We start from the raw sequence: 22,587 nt of genomic DNA, 5'->3' as shown, positions 1-22,587 counted from the left end.
GCTAGTACAAACAATACATCTGAAGACCCACAATGCATACAAATCAGAGGCACATACAGGGAAACTAAAGTCAGGAAGAAACAGCATCATCAGAAAATGTTAATAACATTAAAGTTTATATTCATGTATAAAAATGAATTGTGTGTTTAAGGCCTACTTATTGCCCCTTGTATGTGCACCATGAGCTGAGACCGAACCCTAAAGAAAGTGCTTTAAGAAAATATGACAAGGTGAACGTCTAGATATACAGCACCTTTGGAATTTTAATATTCTGACTGTCAGTGAACAAAACCAACTGGCCTGGATATTTCAGTGAACAACAACAAGTGGCCCAGATATGTGATGTCATCAGTGATGCCATCAATGACATTTGTGATGTCATCTTTGATGTCCTAGGTGTTAGTCTTAGCAGTGCATGGTGGTGGTGCAAGTTATGGTTGCTTATCTTACCATAACTGGTGAATTTCTGAGGTTTTTCGGTTTTACTTGTAACCATAACGTCCCTTTAACAAAGTTTTTTATTAAATTTTCACAGGTTTTTATTAGTGCAACTTAACCATAATGTCCCTTTAACAACGTTTTTTCAGTGAATTGCATAGGTTTTTATTAGTGCAACTTAACCATAATGTCCCTTTAACAATGTTTTTTCAGTGAATTTCATGGGTTTTTACCAGTGCATTCTATTTTCTTATTTTTTTCAGTGAATAGTGATATATATAATTTAAAAAGCTGCAACATCTCTCAAATATAAAAGCGACAAATATTTAATGGGGACCAGCAAAAACACGTGAAAGAACAGTTCAAAATGCAGTCCGCAGATAAATGGCCAAAGCAGCAGAATGGCCTGCGATGAATGGGAACGGGTTCCCAAAGGTAAAGAATGATGCCAAACAGGACTGCAGAATATCTATGGCTGAGAAATTATTCTAAATGCTAATTCAAGGGGATGTTTAGTAAAACCCTCCACTTTCAAGTGCGACATAAATGCCTTAGAAAAACAGCAGTGACCATACGGTTGGTGAAAATGAAGATTGTTGAGATAAATTGTATTTTATCTTATTTTGCTTCAGTGATGCTTCACTGGTGATTAAGCCACTCAGCATTTATTACAACTGATGCAAAATAACACTGAAATGGAATTGAACACAACAATCTTTTTTGATGGCACTGATCGTTCTTTTTCCACAGGGACATGTGCATACCAGGCATTTGCTGAAAAAACACCTCCCCGTGGCTGTCAGGAAATCTGACCCTTCAGTATTGGTTCTATCCTAGATGTGAATGACGTCGGTATCAGCAAGATGCTAACATTGCATGCTTTATAAGCGCAGCCTCCCTATATTGTTCTGTATTAGTCCTTTACATTATTTTATTTGACCATTACAATCTAGGTTCTGACTTTGAATATATTTGTCAAATTGATACGAAGCGCCTTACCTGGGAAAGTGGGACGTTCCCATTGTAAAACGCTTTTGTAAATCAGTCCCCTAGGCTTGTAATAGAATATTCTGTATGTACTGAAAAGTCTACAGGAGTCATTAAGGGCTTAGATACTTACTTCGTATGCCGTCCTCTTTTTGTTAATTCCCAGTTATCATATTTCTTGCTATTCTATTAGAGCTCATTATTTGCGTTGGGGACCACTGTTAAGAAATAAAGTAGCATCAGAGATAAAATGGAACTGCTGAAGTTTGTTTCCTGAAATTGTTTCCTGAACTGTTAATAGACTCCACAATCCTGTGAAATACATAAGCTCTTCACTTAAAACGGATGTTGCCAGATATAATGTTACTATAGGAAACCCATGCAAATGAGGAGACAACCAAACCACAACATCTGTGGATAGAAAAGTATTATCACAATGGTTTCTAGTCTTTTTCCATAGGACTTAGTATCTTGCTGAAATTAGTAAAAGACATTGTAGGCAAACATAGATGATATGATATGATAGGTTATTTATAACGCACTTAATACCCAGAGGTTTCTAAGCGCGGACCCGGGATCAAACCTGTGGTGCTCTGTGTCGTCTTGTTTCCAAGGCGAGCATGTTGCCCCTGAGCTATCCCCCGAGATACAACCCTGAGGCAAATTAATGTTTAGCTGATCATTTATAAATCGTATGCTGTATTGCAGAAAATGTCCAATTTTTAAGGCAGGGATTTAATTTGTCAAACATTATTTGTTTGAATCTGAAACACATATTTTTTTCTTTTAAAAAAATATTTTTTATTGGTTTCAAAGTCAAACAAACAAAATATATTGTAAGTAAAAATAAAGTAAAAAAAAACCTTTAGCATTACAACATGAACATTCCTTCCATAGTCATTTGTTATCTATCATAACAGCACATCCTTAAAAATGGTTTCATTTACTCCTATCCAGACACAGGTCGTAGCACAAATTCCAACGTTTTCATTACAGCAATTACCACTCTGGTCTGTTCCCCTCCTGAAACACATGAAGAGGAAACAAAAGCGGTTTAGGAAAATAGAAAGCAGTGGAGCCCGCCCAGCAGGATAATAGCAGATTGGAGCTCCACCTGGGAGTAGCTGATGAAAAATCTCCTTAAGAAGACCTTTTCCAGGTGGGTCTGAATATGGAGGCCTTTCCCAAGACAGAAAGGGGTTACCTGAGAGGGATTTTGGGAGCAGGTGGAAAGACTGAATGAAAGAGCTTCCCTGGCGGTTCTGCGAGCTGAGGTCCCCTACATGTCTTGGAACTTTGAAAGACCAACTAAAAGTGAGTACCATGATCCAAATTACTCAGTCAAATGCCCCAAGCATTAATACAATTCCAGATAGCAAGTCAAAGTAGTGTGGGGGATCCTTGTTTACAATCTATGTAATTGAAAGGGGAATTTAGTTCAAGGCATGTGTGCTTTTTGATTCATACGTAAAACTGAAATTATATTTAGAGATGTAGAGATGTCATGATAAGGCATTTTTCCTTCAATTTGTGAACTCTGGAGGCCTTAGACAACCACATTTGAAATATGGAACACGTCTTCTGATTGGTGCCTGCCATAGTCAATAAAGTATTTGAAATATATTCCTTAATGGACACCTGGAACTAGGATGTTATGAGGGTGAATCTGATTCCTTGAGAATGTTGATAGTCCTAGAATTTCAAAAATACACATCATTTCTGCACTCAGGCCTTTGAAATTGTCTGCAACCAATCCAACACCACAAGAATATGCAATTGTATTTATTCCCATGCTGGGAACCAACAGTATATTACACGTAATATTCAGATTTTAGATTTGAATTAGCCTAATAGTCAGATAACCATATGGTAAGAGCAAATATGGTTTCAGAGAAAACGAAGTGAATTATTTTAATTTTAACTTTATTCTCAGAAATGTTTTACCTTTTTGAATCAAGCTATTCATGTCAATTTGTGTGTCTTCATTGTGGGATATTTTGTTCTGTTGTCTAGAACAGTCATTCATATTTGTCGTTCTCTTTATGCATGATTATGCTAATTGGTATGAAAACATTAGCAAAGTAAGCTGGTTGTGTTTTCCTTTCTGTACACAAGCTGCCTGACTTAATGGAACGATTGTAGGTGACCACCCCAATGTTGTAAGTTATGGAACCACCTTTATTCCTTGAGTTATTATTTGAAAAAAAAATATTCAGATTAAAACAGCATGTTTCTTCATCCAGATTATATTCCATAGATCCATCTCATTACACATTGTGGGAAGAGTCTCCAATTATTAACCAGAGCTACTTCAAGACAGTAGTGCCACATCAAAAACACATACCCAAAGTATAAAAACACCTTAAGAAAACTGATGTCAGACATGGTCCTGTACCTAGTTTAGGTAGGCGTTGAACATGTTTACTAGAGGATGTATCATCTTGTACTCTTCCAGAGGGTAAAAGGAGAATGCCAAACAGGTTGAAAGGCTTGGGAATGATCTAAAATACTTGAGAAGGAATTCAATAAAGATTCTATGAAGAAAGACACTACATTTAAAGGGTCTCAAGTTTGAGCTGAACAAGCCACCCACAGCCAAGGCAGAGTTTGCTCTTTTATCAGCTTTGCCAAAAATACTGTGAACAAGGAGATACGTGTACCAGACTCCTCACCTATTGAGTGAAACTGAGACAGTCCATAGACATGGTCTAAGTAATAAAGGGCAACAACAGAGAGAGATGAAAGAAATACATCAAATGTTGTGGTAATAGATTTTGTACCCGATTACAACCATTATGAGGGAAACAAAGCAGAAAAAAAGATATACCTAAAGTTATTCCAGATACCCAAACTGAACATAGGACAGACTCAATATCACCTCACGGTAGGTCATGTAAGAAGTTCATTTGAGGGAATCTGGTGTGCACGGATTACTGTGTGAATTCTACATGCATTGATAATAATACTGCTGGAGGTGCTGTTCCATCTCAAAGAAATCCTGAACAGGGATAAGTTGAACAATTTCATGCAAGAGATCAAAGTGTCAGTAATACCATAATCAGATGCAGATGCATTATTTTGCAACAGTTACTGGACAATACCACTGATTACGATTTCTGGAAGGCCAACCCACCTTCCATGATGGCCTGTAGAGCGGTTTCAGGGAAATTAGAGGTATCTTAGCTTCCCAGAGAAATTCCTAAAATATTTTTCTATTTTTTAGTAATGTAGTTGAGTAAAGCAATCCATACACTGTTTAGGACATACTGAATTTTGGGATGTGTATCATTGCTATGAGGTTCCTTTTTTCTTTTTTTTTTAAACTTTTATTTTTGGCGGCAAAGGTTACGTGGTACATACATCAAGGCAACAAGCACAAGTAAGAAACATTAGGTGGAGCAGTGCATGAGCAGTTGTACAAAATCACAATAATGTCAGACAATAATCATACAAGATACATATGAGTACGAGTTTATGTTGTAGCAGTGGACACTGAAGGTCTGGGGGACGATCCAGAGCCGGGTGTGTCTTCACTACGACTGTTAAGGTACGAATTGAATTCCACCCAGATATTCTTGGGTCGAGAAGTGACGGGGAGCATGGATATAAATTCCTCCTCACAGTTCCGTGCCCAAGTAAGCATATGGAGCCATTTCTGGTGGACCGGGGGGATGGGACTTTTCCAGTTCTGAAGTATGCATTTTTTGGCTATCATGCACCCAATATTAAGAAACTTGGCCAAACGTCTGGTGTCATCCGTTTTCCAGGCTCCAAAGAGGACGGCTAAAGGATCAGGGTCAATCACTGTGTCAGTGACAGCCGTGAGCGTTTCTAGGATGCTTTCCCAGAACCTCAGCAATTTATCACAAGACCAGAACATGTGTAAGTGGCCAGCTGCCGTCGCTCCGCAGCGGGGGCAGGGGTGCGCCGTATCACGGGTGAACCTCGAAGTCCTGTGTGGAGTGTAGTAAAGTCTATTTAGAAGTTTGTACTGCATGGCGCGAAAACGGAAATTGAGGGAGACTTTCCGAGTGTGTAGGCACTCAAACCCTATCTGATATTTCTAGATCTAGTTCGTCAGCCCATTCATCACGTGCCTTGAGAGTGGGAGTAGGGGTAGCCTCCTGTAGGATCTTGTAAAGTGATGAGACTACTCCATGGGCACCTCCAGAATTGGCAATATATGCAATGGCTGAGTTGTCTGGGGGCTCATCGGGGAATGTGGGCCATTTGGTGCGAAACGCAGCTCGCAGTCTGTAGTATTGGAGGGTCTCCAAGGCGGACCCGGTGTGCCCCGGTTTCCAAGTTTGGGGGTCGATGAACCTGCCCTCGGGGTAGAAGTCCATCAGTGCTTGGTACCCCAGCATCCCCCAGTGTCGGGCCAGTGCCGCATCATGAGTGGGTTCCAAGCCGGGAAAGGCCCATACAGGAAGCCACTTGTAGTATGGAGAGGCTTCAGGTGTCTGAAATAGCAAGCGAGCTCAGGCTTGAGGGGTTGTGCTGATTGGGTCAATGGGAGAGTCTGGTGTGTAGTGCTGATGTAGTATGAGGGACATTAGATTGATACCAGCAGCTGCCATTCGTTCCAGTTTGATATGGGGACGCACCGGGTTGCCAGGGTACCAGTGGGTGGCATGTTGGGCCTGGGCCGCGGACCAATAAAGTGACAGATCTGGAGCCGTGAATCCCCCTTGTTTATATGGGAGTGCCATGTCCGTCCACTTTTTGCGTACTGCGCCGGAGTGCCAGAGAAACTGTGCACATAGTGTGTGTAGTCTAGTAAAATATCGCCTCCCGGGCCATACGGGTACGTTGCTAAACGTATATAACAGTTTGGGGAGTAGGATCATTTTTATGAGGGAGAGCCGTCCAGCAATGGATAGTGGGAGGGCACACCACCGTAGGAGTTTAGCCTCAGCTATTTGTGATATCGCGGAATAGTTGTCGGCGATGAGGGTGGATTTGTCTAGCGATATTTGCACACCCAGATATCTTATACCATTCGGTGACCAGCGGAGGGGGTATTCAGTGGTGGGTTGTCGGGTAGACTTAGTGAGTGGGAAGATCTCTGATTTGGAGTAGTTAATAGTGAAACCGGAGTGGGTGCCAATGCGGGTGATGTCCCTTAGTATGGGGTCAAGGTGTGTTGCGGGGTCTCTGATGTATAGTAAAACATCATCCGCATATAAAGATATAATTTCAGGACTGTCTTTCAGTCTTATTCCCTTGCGGGCGTGATGAGCACGGACAAAGTCTGCCATCGGTTCTATTGCTAGGGCAAACAGAATAGGAGAGAAGGGGCATCCCTGTCGGGTGCCCCTGAAGAGTGTGAAAAGGTCAGATGTCAGTGTATTGGTCCTAACCCGCGCCACAGGAGAAGTGTACAGTAATTTGATGAACCTAATCATGTTTGGGCCTATGCCCATGGTCTCCAGCACTAGCCATGTGTATTTCCAGGAGACCATATCAAAGGCCTTCTGGGCATCAAGCGTAACCGCCACAGCCTGTACATCTTGATCAATGCGGGACATCACGTTAAACAGTCTCCTGATATTGTGGGAGGTAGACCTACCGGGTACAAAGCCGGCCTGGTCTTCATGGACTAAATACGTCATAATGGGCAGGAATCGGTTGGCTATAATTTTTGCAAAAATCTTTGTGTCGAGATTCATAAGGGAGAGGGGTCTATAGGACCCACATTCATTGTCAGGTTTGCCAGGATTGAGCAGCACTGTAATGGCCGCTTCGTGCATGGAGAGGGGGAGGATAGAGGCACGGATTCGTCCCAGACCTCAAGCAGCCTGGGGGCGATTATGGCGACGTGCTCCTGGTAGAAATCGGCGGTTAGGCCGTCAGGTCCCGGGGCCTTGCCTTTGGGCAGGTCAGAAATGGCTGTTACAATTTCATCTAGTGTGATTGGGGAGTCCAATTTGTCACGAGTAGCGGAGGAGATCTCTGTGGTGGGGATCTGGTCGAGGAGTTCACGCATGTGTTGTTCTGTGTTTTCAGCGGGTTGAGAGTAGAGGGACCTGTAGAACTCAGCGAACGTATCTAGGATTTGTTGGTCGGCCCATTGTGCGTTGCCATGTTTATCTTTAATAGAGGTGATCTGCGTCTGGCCAGATTCCCATTTTAATAGCGTCGCTAATGTTCTCCCAGGCCTGTCTCCCTCTCCATATTTCCTGGCTGCCTGCGGGCGGGTAAAGTATTGTGTTTCACTGACGGCGAGCTTGTTGTATGCCTGGAGTTCATCGGCGACCTGAGCAAGTATGGCAGAGTCAGCCCTAGTGGCACATTGTAGTTCCAATTGCTTCAGTTTGGTTTCAGATCGATCCAGTGCGGCTCTGATCGATTTCAACACCCCAGCCTCCCGGGAGATGGACATACCCCTAATATAAACTTTGAAGGCATCCCACCTGACTGCAGCCGAGGTGTCCGAAAGAGAGTTGTGTTCAAAGAAAGACAGAATGTCAGCAAGTATGTCAGCCCTAAATACAACATCCCTAAGGGCCTCGGATTTGAAACGCCAGGTGGTGAACGTCGGGACAGGTATCCCCAGCCTCGCCGAGAGTGTAATTGGGGCATGATCAGACAGTGTGCGAGGTAAAATCTGGGCTTCCACCACCCCACCCATGACTCCTTTTGATACAAGAAATAGGTCTATTCTAGAGGAGCTATCGTGCACTGATGAGTAGTAGGTGTAGTCTCTCCGTTGGGGGTGTAGCTTTCTCCAAGCGTCACAGATGTCAAGTGTCATAATGTGGGCTTGCAGTCTGCGTGCAGCACCGGACAAGGAACGAGGAGCAATTCCAGTTCTGTCCAGGACCGTGTCGAGGATAAGATTGAAGTCCCCACCCCACAGGATCGGTATGCCCACAAATCCCAGCAGTATGGTGGTGATATTATCGAAAAATTCGGGGGAATCCACATTAGGGCAGTAGGTATTAACAAGTAAATATTCTTTGTTAGCCAGAGTGCAGTGCAGTATTACATAACGACCTTCGGGGTCGGTGTAGTTTTTGTGGAGTGTAAACTTAATGGATTTGTGAATCATCGTTAGAACACCCCTAGATTGAGTGGAATAGGAGGTGAAGAATCTCGCCGGTCCCCATGCAGGGGCCATGGTTCTTGGTATGAGGCCATTGGAGTGCGTCTCCTGTAGGAGCAGCAACTTGCAGTTGTGTCTGTTAGCATACGCTATGATATTACGGGCCTTGGTGTGGTTGCTTAGCCCACGGACATTCCAGGACATTATGACGGTAGACATTGCAGTAGTAAATATCCTAACATACTGCACACATTTTTAGTGGACATCCCAGACCTGGCAGTGGTGTGTGCCCCAACGTTTGAAGTCGAACATGCATTCATGGGCCTTTAATGCTCGCACCATGCAACCTCGCGTGCCTTTTTTAGATAACACCCCATTCCCACCCACCTCCCTCACCACTAACCCAAATTAAGTGGTGTAAGCGCCAACCCACCCTCCCTGTGCACCGCCGGATCGACCCCAACCTGAGCCAGCTGGTACAGGAGCCCAAAAGGGGCTAACCCATAACAACAGTATAACAAACAGTGCAATCGCAGTGGGGTGCGCTATTGCCGTGCGCTAGCATGCTTGGAGTCCGGTGGGATCCTTGAGAAAACAAGCAGTGTTTGCGGTATAAAAATGCATGTTGCTGCATCTATGCCGGGCCTGCGTGTGGAACAGAGGAACGTTACACTAAACAACAATAGGAAGTCAACATGGACAAGATGAGAGGTTCAGTATTATGGTAATCTGACGTGCGTTTTCAAGAGATTAGGTGCAGTGAGTACAGCCAGGGCTACTTAGGAAATGTAAATAGAACAATCAGATACTTGTATAACCATAAGGACGCCCGGCCATAGGGCGATCAGAGGGAGCAAGCCTCAGATGGAGTTCAGTCATTCTGCATCATATCCTCAGCGGGTGGATGAGGGGGAATGTGTGCCTCTATGAATTTCACCGCCTCCGAAGGCACCGTAAAGAAGTAAAGTTTGTTGTTGAATGTGAATTTCAAACGTGCAGGGAATAGTATGGCATAAGGAATGTTCCTTTCCCTGAGCAGTTTCTTAACTCCAAGGAATTGGCGATGTTCCTGCTGGACTCCAGTCGAGAAGTCAGGGAAAATTTGGATCACCTGCGAGTCCATTCTGAGCTCACCCTTCTCACGTGCGAGGCGGAGGATCTGGTCGCGATCTTTAAAACTCAGGATCTTCGCAATGATGGGTCTTGGAAAGTCCCCAGGCCTGGGACCTGGGGCCAGTGCCCTGTGGGCCCTCTCGATCATGAAGAAAGGGGACAAAACCGGGTTGCCCAATAGATCCTTCAAGAGGTTCTCGACAGCCAGTTCGAGTCAGCCCTTCAGCACGTTTTCCGGGACCCCAATAATGCGTATAATATTCCTCCTCGATCTGGATTCGAGGTCATCACACTTAGCCTTCACTGACTTCATGTCCATGACAAGGGTGGCCACTGTACTCTGCAGTGTGGCTACAGTGTCTTCGCTGGCACCAATTCTATTTTCAGCCTCAGTGAGTCGCGTCCCCTGTTGATCCAACTTGGCCCTAAGAGATGCCACATTCACATTGATGTCGTTGAGCTTTTCATGAAATGCAGCAAAGTTTCTGGCCATAGTTTCCATCATGACCGTCAGGTCCGCCTGTGGCCCCTCCGCAGGGAGCGGTGTGTCGGTCTGATCGCATGAAGAATGGGCTGATTCAGATCTTGAGGTGGCTTTTGCAAATTTATCCATAGCCCCAGTCTTGCTGGTATTCCTGGATCTGTTGGACATTATGTGATTTATGACCTGGGGCTATGTAGAGTGAAGGCCAAATGGAGGAACCCACTCTCTTCTAAATGGTGTCGCAGTAACTCACAGAGTCATCCGGAGCTATCAGGGGAGGCCGTGGCAGGGGAGATGCCTCAATAGGTCACAGGAGAGCGGGCTGGCGTCGCGAGTCCCCAGGGGTGTATAACACGGGTGAGGGCGCGAGGGCCGCAAGTGGAGCGGAGGGATCACAGGGACGCCCGCGCACGGCAGCCACCCCGGCTCCTCACCTCAAGCCAGCGATCAATCCAGATGACAGGGTCCCCAGCGATTCCACTCGTCACCTGCGGGTGTCACACGCGTCTGGCGGCACAGCAGTGCACTGCAGAGTTCCCCGGCCGCAGGCCCAGCGGGGGAGATGTCCTCGGAGCTCCCGCGGGAGGGAGGGAGCCAGGCAGCGGCGCCACGAGAGCGCAGAGCGGCAGCCGGCCACGGGAGATCCCAGGCGGTGAAGTTCGACGCGGGATCCACCCACGCGTAGCAGGGCGGTGAAGGCGGCCCTCGCGCTCCAGATCAGCCCCAGCCCCCAGGCGACGGTAGGCCAGCGTCCAAGCGAGGGAGGCGGGTAGTAGGATCACGTGAGCCGCAGGGCCGCAGGCAGCGGCGAGCCCGGCCCAGTCAGCCCACTACGGGGGCAGTGCCGACGGACCAACCCAGGCTCAGAAGGACCGGTTCGGGCCGAAATTTCGCAGGTAGGTAGCTCCAAGTGTCTGGGAGGCAGGAGCCGGGTTTGAAGATGGGGCAAGATGTTAAACCGCAGATGGAAGCAGATATAAAGCGGCAGCACACGGAGCTGGAAAGCTAGGCAGACATTTTGTCGGCTGCTCAACAGCGCCCAGGTTCCGTTTTTAACTTATGCTCAATGTTACTGTTTTCTACTGTATTGCACATCATCACATCTGCTGAAATCTGATGTTATTGGTTGCCATCATCGCATGGTTTCTTTTGTTATATGTTTGAAGTACATAATATTATTAATACAAAGACACATTTCAAGTGGATATGAAATTGTAGAGTACCTAAAGCATGAAGTACCTTTGAACAATGACTGTTTAATTATTATTTTGGCTAAAATAATACTGGCCTGGCATTCAGTTAACTATGTATGATATGCAGACATGTTGTGTTGCCTGTGTATAACTATACACCATCTACACATGCATATGAGATGTTTCAGATATGTATTAGCAAAGAATGTGGGACACATTCACAATGTCAAGTGTATCCAGTGATTCCTTGATGATGTCACAAGTCATGTCACTGGTGATGTAATTTGTGATGCTAACAGGGTGCTCTGCAGTCAAGTGATGTCATCCATGTTGCATCCTGTGATGTAGGCTGAGCAGCAGAGAGGTTTGAAGATAAGGTGGTGTAGCACCCAACACCCGATACATTTGAGATGTTTTGTTGCATTAAACCATCACCTTAACATTACCTCAACCAATGCTTTTCACTGAAGGTTTGTGTAACATTATTTCCTAACTAGCATTAACACAAGCCTTCATTTTCAATGATTAGTTGGATATAATTCATCAAAATGTTTATTAAATTACAATGTATGCATGAGAAAGTACATGGTTAACAAACAAACTTACGCATCAGCTTTTAATAATCAAATGAAAACAGCTACTCAAAAATAGACTATTTCCTAAAAAAGTACTTTCTATTTTGTGAAAAATAATTATTCACTTGAAGTTATACAAATGAAACTATACATCTCCTCCCTGTTTAGTATTTAAAAAAAGTGTTATTAAAAATAACAACTGGAAACAAACTTCTAAAAACAAAAGGTCTACGATCTTTTAAAACCTTTGCAAGGATTCTGAAAACAACCTTTGTAAGAGTGGAATGTATAGTAAAGTAATGCTCCCAAAATCATACATCAGAATGTGCATATGTTTTTCTATATATGGTAAACACATGAACATCACACTGTAATATTGTGACTTAAGGTGGTAGCTTGGTCAGCACATTGTGGTTAACATCGCAATGATGGATCAAAGATTCTTTTTTAAATGACAGTGGCCATACACACCCCCCTTTGAACTTTGCATTTATTCCCTGACACAGTTCTCACTTTTCTGCCTTTTAAAGCACCTATGGACATTTAATTCAATTATGTGGACAACTTGTGAACATCAGTACTTTTCCTTTCATGACAGCAATATCACAGCAGGATGTTCAAACAGTGTTTCATACATAACTATATATATTTATGAAACATGCAAAGACAGCAGATGTCCTATCATTCTAAAACCTTTTTCTGAACAAAAACAGATATAAACATTGTGGTGTAGCAATGCACATTGCAATGTTTTAAAACCAAATATTTACAGATTCATTTTAAGTGTACTACTCATCTGTCTTTTTAACTTGGATGGTGGTTTTAAAAACAACCTTTGGTGGGAAGGCAGAGGAGGTAGGAGAAAACAGTAAGGAAAAGTAATAGAAAAGTAAAAAGAAAAACACAACAACACACCTAAAAAAATTAGAAAAGCTAAATAAAACTAAAGGAAGCAGTCATTGTGCACTGGCCATGCATCCTCTCAGTCCTCAACAGGACTCCCACCACGGATGGCCGTCTTGTGGCAATTGGTGCACATCATTCGTCCACGAACTGGAGCCCTGCGGGAGTGCACGTGTTAACCAGAATGGGTGGGCCTGAGGCTGAAGAACCAGCAGCAAAGGCAATAGACTCAGATGCTGCACACCATCCTCTCAGAGCAGAGGATGGTGTGCAGCATCTGAGGTGGTGGTGCTGCTTCCAAAGACATTGTACGGCTGACTACAGCTGCTGCTGGGTGACTCTTCCTGACGAGGGGTATTGCCTGCCTCTCAAACTTGTTGTAGAATTTCTGGTGGACTTAGTGTCAGAGCATGTGAATACGGTGCTGCTCATAAGGTGAAGTCCTCAGTCTCTGCCCCGATATTTGTACTGTGATATCACATGTCCTCAGAACTACAACAGGGCTTCATCGACCTCAACAAAAGTCTTCCCATCTGGCACATGATAGTAGAGAGAAATGGGGTCCTCATCATGCTGGGTTGGATCTAATGTGGTGACTTAATGTGCTCCAGCCATCTCTGTGAAGGCTTCAACTGACCCCCTGGATGACCACCTTCTGCAATTTGTCATCCTGGCTATCCACATCAAAAGTCCTCTCTTGCACCTATTCTACTTGTATCTGCTCCTCAGGTTCCTCCCCCACCATATAACAAAGCAAAATCTCCCAAATTACAAAAAAACACAGACAAATCCATAACAGCATACCACTACAAGGGGCACGAGGTAGGAATACACAAAGATAAAATTGGTGAGGAAATACTCTAGTAGAGGAAAAAACAGAATCTTCAACTTATAAACCGACCTCTGCTCCCTCTACGAAAAGCAATAGTTCTGAATCATTAGAGCCACTGCAATGTCTAAATGAGATGGTATAGCCCATCAAAATGCAGAGATGTTTCTGAAAACATTGTGACATCGCAAAAAGTGAATTTTTACAACTACTTCAGCAGCTACATTGCACTGCCACATCACCATCCCCACTACGAAAACAAACCAATCCATCCATCTCTGTAAATAGTACCTAGCCACGAGCAACATTGAGATATACTTAAATAGTATTGGATTATCACTGTGAAAAACATATGCAAAACATACAAAAACATTTTACAGGATATCTTTCAAACCCTTTCACATGTGCGCTGCCCATAATAATGCATTTGCATTGCAGATACACATCCAAAACATATCGAGCCTTCTTGCTTGCCATTTTTCGAGCAACTTCACATATACCTTTGTCTTCTTTTAACTACAAATATATGAATTATACTTTTTGATGCATATACAATTAAATATCTCAGTGCTATGCTGCAATCTCAATGATTGAATCAAATCAATCTGCCCATGTTTGTGTATGTTAGCACGCCGCAAATCACATTGAGATGTGTACTTATAGCAAATATATTTTTCATTGGAAATACACATCTACATATGCCAAACATACAGATTTCCCATCCTTCAAGCACTTTCAAACATACAGAATTTGTGAAGCACCACATACATACGCTCGACAACAGTACCAAATGATGAATTGATCAACCAACAATATCATTAAAACATGTACTGACTAATTGACTAATACAAAGAATGTTTCATAAATATGTAAAACACATTTGTTGAATAGATCACAATCAATTCAAAAAATGGAACAGTTGTATACAACGTTTTATTTGAAACAATTGTTTGTTCTTCTTTAAGTTGTTTAAGTGCACAATAATTAAATGGATTTTGGCATAATTGACCTAAAAACATTTTACCTAAAATATTTGAGCAAATTCTTTTGACTTTTTTTGGTCAAATGTAATTAAATATATATATGGGGTGGGTAGGAGTATAGATTAGGTTGAGGGGAAGTGTGGGCGGTTGCAGGGGTCTCTTCCCACATTTTAGACAGAAAAAAGGTCAAATAAATGTCATCAAATGTGATTAGGTCAAATGTTTTAGGTCAAATAGGCCCAAACCAATTAAATTTGTGCATTTCACATATTTTATCACCACACCACTGTCCTGTACATATACACATATATACATTAATTATCTTGTACACATATTATAATTTTTATACCACACATTACATGTCTTATAATGAATTGTGTTCAACTTCTTCCTGGTGTTTTTCAAGGAAGGTTGATTGAACAAATAAAGTCTTGCTGTCCATGTTGCAGTATGTGTGGGTAGTTTTCTTAATTCTGTAAATTTCCAAAAATAGTGATCAATATTTAGTAAATGCATATCATGATTGGGATTTGTTTAAACATTGATTGTGCAATACATTTCTGATTTAATAATCATAATAATTCTGGAATTGCAAATATAATGTATGCCAATGTAACCCTTCACTTTCGAACTCCAGATACATCTGCCATTTACTAAATGTATATTCCATTCATGTTTAATAATATCTATGCCTCCTGTATCTATGCACGTATTTGTCTATTATGCATACGTAAAATGTATATTACTAGAACCACTTGCCCTGTTATTACAGTTGTTCTGATCATTCTGCTCACCTATTATTTGTCAAAATTAATATTTCACAGATCATTTCTGCTTCAGCTATTACCAGACTACGTGGTGTACATAATGGCAAAAGAATAACAATCAACCTTACAAGGGAAGTGTTATGAAGGTATTATTTCCTTTTCCACATGAGTGTTGAAATATTTGTGAGTATTGTTTTTCAAACTACATTTTCACCTTGATCCATGCAGTTGTTACATGTTTAACTCTAGTGTGCATTCTAAGGGTGCAGAAGTAAGGTTCGGAAACAATGGTGGCATTTTTTTGGTATAAACCTTTATTTATTAATAAAAGGGTGGAAGAATGCCTCTCTATCATAAACCTAAGAGGGGGTTCCTTACTTCAAAGAAAACTAGTGTAATTGTCAGGAAGTCCAAAACTAAAAACTCTGTCACTGTCATGCCTCAAACCTGCCTCTATTCTTAACACTAATAATCGAAAGTAACTGTGCAAAGATGACCTCTTCCCAAAGTGAAAGTTTCTTTGTGTATTTTCAACCAACAGAAAAGTTCCCAGTCTATCGGATAGTAAAGTGATGCAAAATAATGTACAAAATATAGGGTTCTAATGCTAGGGTTGTGCTCCTTTCCCCTAGACTTCTTCTTGTCTTATGTTCATTCCCTTTGGTTCCTGGGCCCCTTTTCATTTAGCTAAAATGTCTTGATGTAACTCACAAGATAATGCATCTTGAGTTTTGTATGTTTCTTTATCCTACCCACTTGGTACAGTGTACTATGTAGCATAGGATTCCTTTGTCAGTTCTAGGGTTCATTACCCTCTTGCTTTCAACCTCTAATATTGGTGCGAGTCCCAGATTTGCAATTGTGTGTTGTATCCGCTTCGTTTATGCTCCTGCCAAACATATAACGTTTACCACTGTTTTTACCCCCTGTTACTAGTGCGGTTTCTTTTGTCCACACTAAGAGATTTTGAATATTTGTTATATAGTTAGTTGTATGATTAAGTTAGTGTCAGGATGTGTTAAGCAGAGTTGTAAATGAATGAGTCTTGTTTACCTGTAGGTCTGCATTCAGAATATGTCCATCCTAGTTTCACATAGGACATTTGCGAGTCCTAATCTCATGTGTACTATATAGATTTAAATTGAAACGGGGAAACCATCCTGTTTAACTCAGAAGATATCTGCATGTAAGCGTAAGATGAATTCTGGAGCCTGTCTGCCATCATACAATGATGAGCATACATTACAGGGCCTGCGATAGCAGCCCTGTAGTTATGGTTAAGTTGCTCAACCCATAAGAAGAGCACTTTTTGGGTGGCTTATAACTTCACCCCCCGGACGAATGCTCACAACACTTTGCAAAAAGTATATGGCCCCGTCAGATCTGGCGAGGTTTCATCAAAGGGTGGGGAAGGTTATTGGAGTGTCTCAAAATGTGTGGTTTTTCCCATAGACGCAATGGAAAAAGAAATTGCTCAGATCTACAGCCCTAACCGCTGGATGGATTTTCACAAAATTTACGGCAGGAGTGGCAGCTTAGGCCCGAAAGCATGCTTTTGTAAATTTGGTGTAAATCCGTCCAGTAGTTTTAAAAAAAAGGACCAAAAAGTAGGGCAAAATAAATTAGTGCTATCTGGATTCAGTCCGAGGACTCACTTCCCTTTTCGGCCCGCAGGCGGGCCTCCATTTGGTCCAGGGGCCAATGTGAAGTCTACAGATATTGGACGTGCCTCATGATTAGTCAATTCAAAACGTGAGGTGCGTTAGATTATTGGGAGCGCCTGCCATGGAGGGTCCGCAGACAGTCGCAGCTGACTGCAGAGTTTGCAGTGGGGAAACTTTTGGAAAAAACATTTTGGGTTAGTTGGTGGTCGAAAGAGCAGATAGGAAGGGTTGGGGAATGGAAAAAAGATAATATGGGGCTATTTTTGTGGGTTGAAAAAGGCTGGGCAGGTGCCGTAGCTGGTCGCAGGGTAGTTTGTGGGTAGGATCCTGAATGGATAGCTTGGTAAAGATATTTGGGGTTATTTGATGGCTGAAAGAGGGCATAGAAATGGTACGTGTTCATGTATGTTCTTCAATTATGTACCATTTGACAACTGGTTTTAACCTATTTTGCACATCGTGTTGGTTATGATGTTTGTAGTATTTCTTAACTTATTGGTACTGGTATTGGAATATGCTGGGCTTCATTCCAACATGTCTGACTGCATTGCCTGCCTGTCAGGTTACATCTGCATAGCTGCCAAAAGGGCGAAGAGACTACTCTATATCATTGTGACTAGTAGCCACTTGAACCTTTGTGTGAACAAGCACCTTTTCGGTGCAAAATGCGTTACCTGGACTTTCTTTCCCACTGTACCCTGCATGTCATGCTTTTTTATTAATTAAAATTGCTGTGTTATTATACCATGGATTTTGTTCATTTTTTTGTATCTCCTGCCCTTGGAGTGTGGTCCACCCATGTTTTTGGTGTATTTTTGTCCCGTTTTGATATGAATATATATATAAATATATATATATATTACAGGGCTGGTCCACAGACTGACTTACCTATTCGGTGCGGGGACACTCCTCTGGACTAATCAGGAGCTGGCGTGATCTCCGCAGACACTGTATGCATCCGCTCATTGGTGAATGAAAAACGTTAGGTGTGTCATATTTTTTAAACGGACACCATGTTGGATTTGTGAACTGCCACCGGTGTCTATGTGATATAGGTGATACATCGAGTTGCGGCCATTGGACAAGGAGAACAGGACAGTATCCATTCTGTAGGGTGGTGCTCCCGGATTGGCTGGCACAGTGCTGGTTACTTCATGGAGCATGTGGGTCAGCTGGGCTCATCTGGGTGAGGTGCAGGGTCAGGCGAGATGTCCAAAATCATGAAGATATACCCTACTTAACGATGGCCACACATACCTTCCATACAAGAGTTATATCACTAGACATTTGACCTAGACAATAAAAAGTGAGACTATTTGGATCCAGATGCCTAATCAATTTACCATATTACTTTGACTAATTCATTATACATTTACTCAGATCTCATGAGAGAATGGTTTATTGCTTGTTAGTGTAAAGAGAATATATTGCCACACATGGGATTAGGGGTCTGGGGTGATCTGGGGTGGTACATTGATAAAGGGCCTGCAGTCATTGCATCAAACGGCTTTGGGGTAAGGGGCTTATTCTCAATCATTTTTTGACCAGAGTCCAGGGATGCCAGGCGATTTCATGGTAACATCATGTGTCAAAGGGCTGAGGGGAGGGTGGATACTTGGTGCAGGCTCAGCAGAAGGGTGAGAGGTTACATTGGTAGCATCACAGCATCAGTGAAACAAGCGCCTTTAGCTGTCAGCCCAGCCAGAGGGGGAAGGATGGTGGTGGCTGAGTGTGCGGCGCTGCAGGAGAGGGGAGAGAAGGCCCTGTGGCCTGTAGCCGGTCCACTCTGCGGGGTTACATACGAATCATTAGGATGCGGGATAGAACTAGGCCAGTGTGATTGCAGGTACATCAGATAATATGCGAACTATGATCATAATATATGCTACACGTTTACGTTTATCATGAGCATCATGTTACAAAATAAATTCTATCTACAACAGCCTGGTGGCTTTACCGTTTTACATTATACACATTTTAAAACCGTATGCTAGTTGAACATGTGTGTGAACATACATATATTGGAAAACCAGTGGGCATCTGGATCGTGCACCTTGCATCATATCGAACAAGTAAATTAACATATCATACATTAGTGTGAGTGTTTTGCAAAGAACAAGATTTGTTCAACAGTATGGGGCCTAGACATATAACCAATAGCTTTATGCGCAGTAAAATAGGTAAAGATCTTCTTGTTTAGTTTCCTAGAATCAGTCCTTTAATACACACCTACAGGAGGGGATTTATAACCTTTACAGAGGGATTAGCAGTATGTTTGAAATAGAGTGGCATAAAGGCATGGGGTATGTATCTGTCACTTCAAAAGGAGAGCAAGGTTGGGGGGTTATCCACAGTGTATGTCATAAATGTGGTGTCTGTAAGGGGACGGGTGATGTTTGTGGAGATTCATTGTTTCCTTAAACCCAAGCCTTTGCCCAGTCATTCACAGGTCAGCGATGAACTGCAGAAGGTGAAAGATACAGTGTTTGTCATGTAACTTGTTTGCGCCTAGTATCCTGTGGGAACGGGCCTACTGAAAGACATGCAGAGGGGGGTGAAGGAAGTGAATGGCTCGCTGGGCGTGCTCTCGAGGGGAGAGCTGTAGCTCTGTAGGCAGCCTTTGTTCATGGGGGCCTGTGGTACCATGTACAAAATGGAGTCTGATTGTGGTACAAAATGGAGTCTGGGATCAGCTTTCTGGCCAAGGTGTGCATCCATATGGGTCGTCCCACAGCCATCCCGCATTCCTGGCTACAGGTGCATGGGTGGCCGGGTGGGACGAGTCATAATCTGCAAGAGGGTTAGAATGGAAGGGAGGGGGGTCTTGAAGACCTTTCCTCCCATAAAGGCGTGTGGCCATAAAAAGTGACACATTCTGTGGTTTTCCACCTTTGAAGTACCTGAACAGTTCAGGAACAGTCCTGTAATGTTCGCGAAATCTCAGGTGTTCGGGGGCATCCCTACATATTTTTGTATTACAGGGTTGGTGAAAATCAGTTTTTGGATGGCTTATAACTATGGCGTCACTGAATGAAACAGCATGACCTTTTGTGATATCATTCAAGAACTCACCTGGAATGGTTCTACAATGTTTGTAGCTGTTTTGACAATAGGGACCAAAATTAGAGGGGGTCCCAAAATATTTGAATGGCTTATAAATTTGATGCTTTTTCATGAATCTGCACAAATGTTTGCAAACAGATTTAAGACCCACATTTGAATGTTTTTGCAATGTTTAGTGGGATTTTGTGGAGAGTGCACACAATAAGAAGGGGGTTTCAACATTTTTAGATGGCTTATAACTTTGTTGTCGTATGACAGATCTGTACAAAAGATTTTAAAAATATTATAGACCCAACATTGAAAGTTTGTGCAAGGTCTGAATGGATTTTGTGAAGTGGGAGCTGTTATATGACTATTTTATGTACGTACATTTTGATACTTTTCAAAAAATAAAATATGGACTGATTTGCAGCAAAGTTGTGCAAGCAGCATTGGAATGGACCTGAAAGCATGGATAAAAAACTTGACCAACTCTTTTTTGGCATTTATTGCCATATGCCATCCTCCTCACCATTCACCTCCCCATAGATTGTTTGATAAATTTGAGAAGTGCAATGTTGTGTTTTTTAATATGTGTTTACCGTGATGTTCGAGGATTACGGATGCTGTCTGCGAATCCAACAAGGCGAGCGTTTCAAAAAATGTGACGCTTCTCACCATGTGTACCACCCAATCTGCAGACATCATTCCATCCTGTGGACCAATCAGAGGCCTGTCCACGGACCGAACAAGGAAGTGAGTCCGCGGACCGAACCCAGATATCACCAATTTAATTTTTATCTACTTTTTGGTTGTTATAAAAAAAACAACTGGACGGGTTTACACCAAATTTAGAAAATCGCGGTTTCGGGACCAAGCCGCCACTCCTGCTGCAAATTTGGTGAAAATACGCCTAGCGGTTTGGGCTGTAGGTGTGAGCACATTTATTTTTCCCTTATAACTTTGCCCCCCCTTAACGAAACCTCAACTCACTCTGCAGGATCAATCTCATATATATTACGTATACATTAATATATATATATATTAATATATATATTACATGGACGCGGCAGCGTCCATGTAGTTATGGTTAAATTGGTGTTTCCATAGGAAGAGCATTTTTTGGGTGGCTTATAACTTCGCTCCCTCTGGGCGAATCCTCACCAAACTTTGCAAATAAAGTATATGGCCCACTCTGAAATTTGTGATGCCATCTTTGATGTCCTGGGTGTTAGTGTTAGCAGTGCACGGTGGCGCGAGTTATGGTTGCTTATCTTACCATAACTGCCGAATTTCAGGGGTTTTTCGGTTTTACTTTGAACCATAACGTCATTTTAACAAAGTTTTGTTTACTGAATTTGATATGTTTTTATTAGCGCAACTTAACCATGACGTCCCTTTTAACATTTTTTTCATTGAATATATATGTATGTATATATATATATATATATATATATATATATATATATATATATATATATATATATATATATATATATAAATTTATATATATATATATATTCAAATGAGTTCACACAAGCACACATGAGACTACACTCCCCGGAGCAGCAGATCAAAGACAAAATTACTGATCTGCATGAAACACTCAGCCGTGTGCAGTAATCTTCAAAAGTAGTTTATTTCATGTCAAGTGGACAAAAGTAAAATCATGCGGTACAACCCGTTTTGCATTTTCCAACTGCTAGCTAACGTACAAGTGTCAGTTAACCTTAAGTGCAAAATGACAACTCTATGGTTTCAATGAGGGAGATGGTCCTACATTGCTGATTCTAGCTTAATGTGCTAGATCTGTTTGTGTGTCGGACATGTTGGAATAGCTGACTACTGCATGTTTTCATACATAGAATATACTGAGTATGCTTTTAGATGCACAGTGCATGTCGGATGCTTCTCAGGAACAATTTGCAACACTGACCTTTGCACATCCAAGCACTATGTAATGCATTATATAGACTTTGGTGAAAGCCTTGAACGTGCTGTGTGCATGTAAACAGGATGTGTATGAGTTACAGGGTTTTGAAATGGTGCTGTATACACAGTACATATATTGCGCCATAAAGTGCATAGTGCAAAACCATCATGATTATGAAGTGCAAGCCACATGTAAACATGATCACATGGTTAAGAACAAGTAGAACGACTTAACAATAAGATCGTACCATTAAAAAGTCAAATGTCAGCATGCTATAAATTCAGTGCATGTATAAGCCATAAAGTGCATTGTGCCTTTCTGTGCAAAACCATCATGATTGCAAAACCATATGTATATATATATATATATATATATATATATATATATATATATATATATATGTTTCCATGTCTCTAATTGCTATTCTTGGGTCATTTCAATAATTCCAAACATTTCATATTTATATGTATTATTCTCAAATCCCAATTAATTACTTTAATGATATTGAACATTATCACATTGTGATTGTATGTTGTTTTTACTTGACAAACACCCCTATCTTTCTTTCATAGACCTCAGGGTTCCATGCATTCACTCTGATTCTGCCCTTAAATACATCCATCTTGAA

Source organism: Ambystoma mexicanum, chromosome 5p (genome assembly GCF_040938575.1).
Source record: "Ambystoma mexicanum isolate Mex_15411 chromosome 5p, UKY_AmexF1_1, whole genome shotgun sequence".
Lineage (NCBI taxonomy): Eukaryota > Metazoa > Chordata > Amphibia > Caudata > Ambystomatidae > Ambystoma > Ambystoma mexicanum.
The sequence above is the reverse complement of the archived record's forward strand: the minus strand, read 5'-3'. Positions refer to the sequence as shown.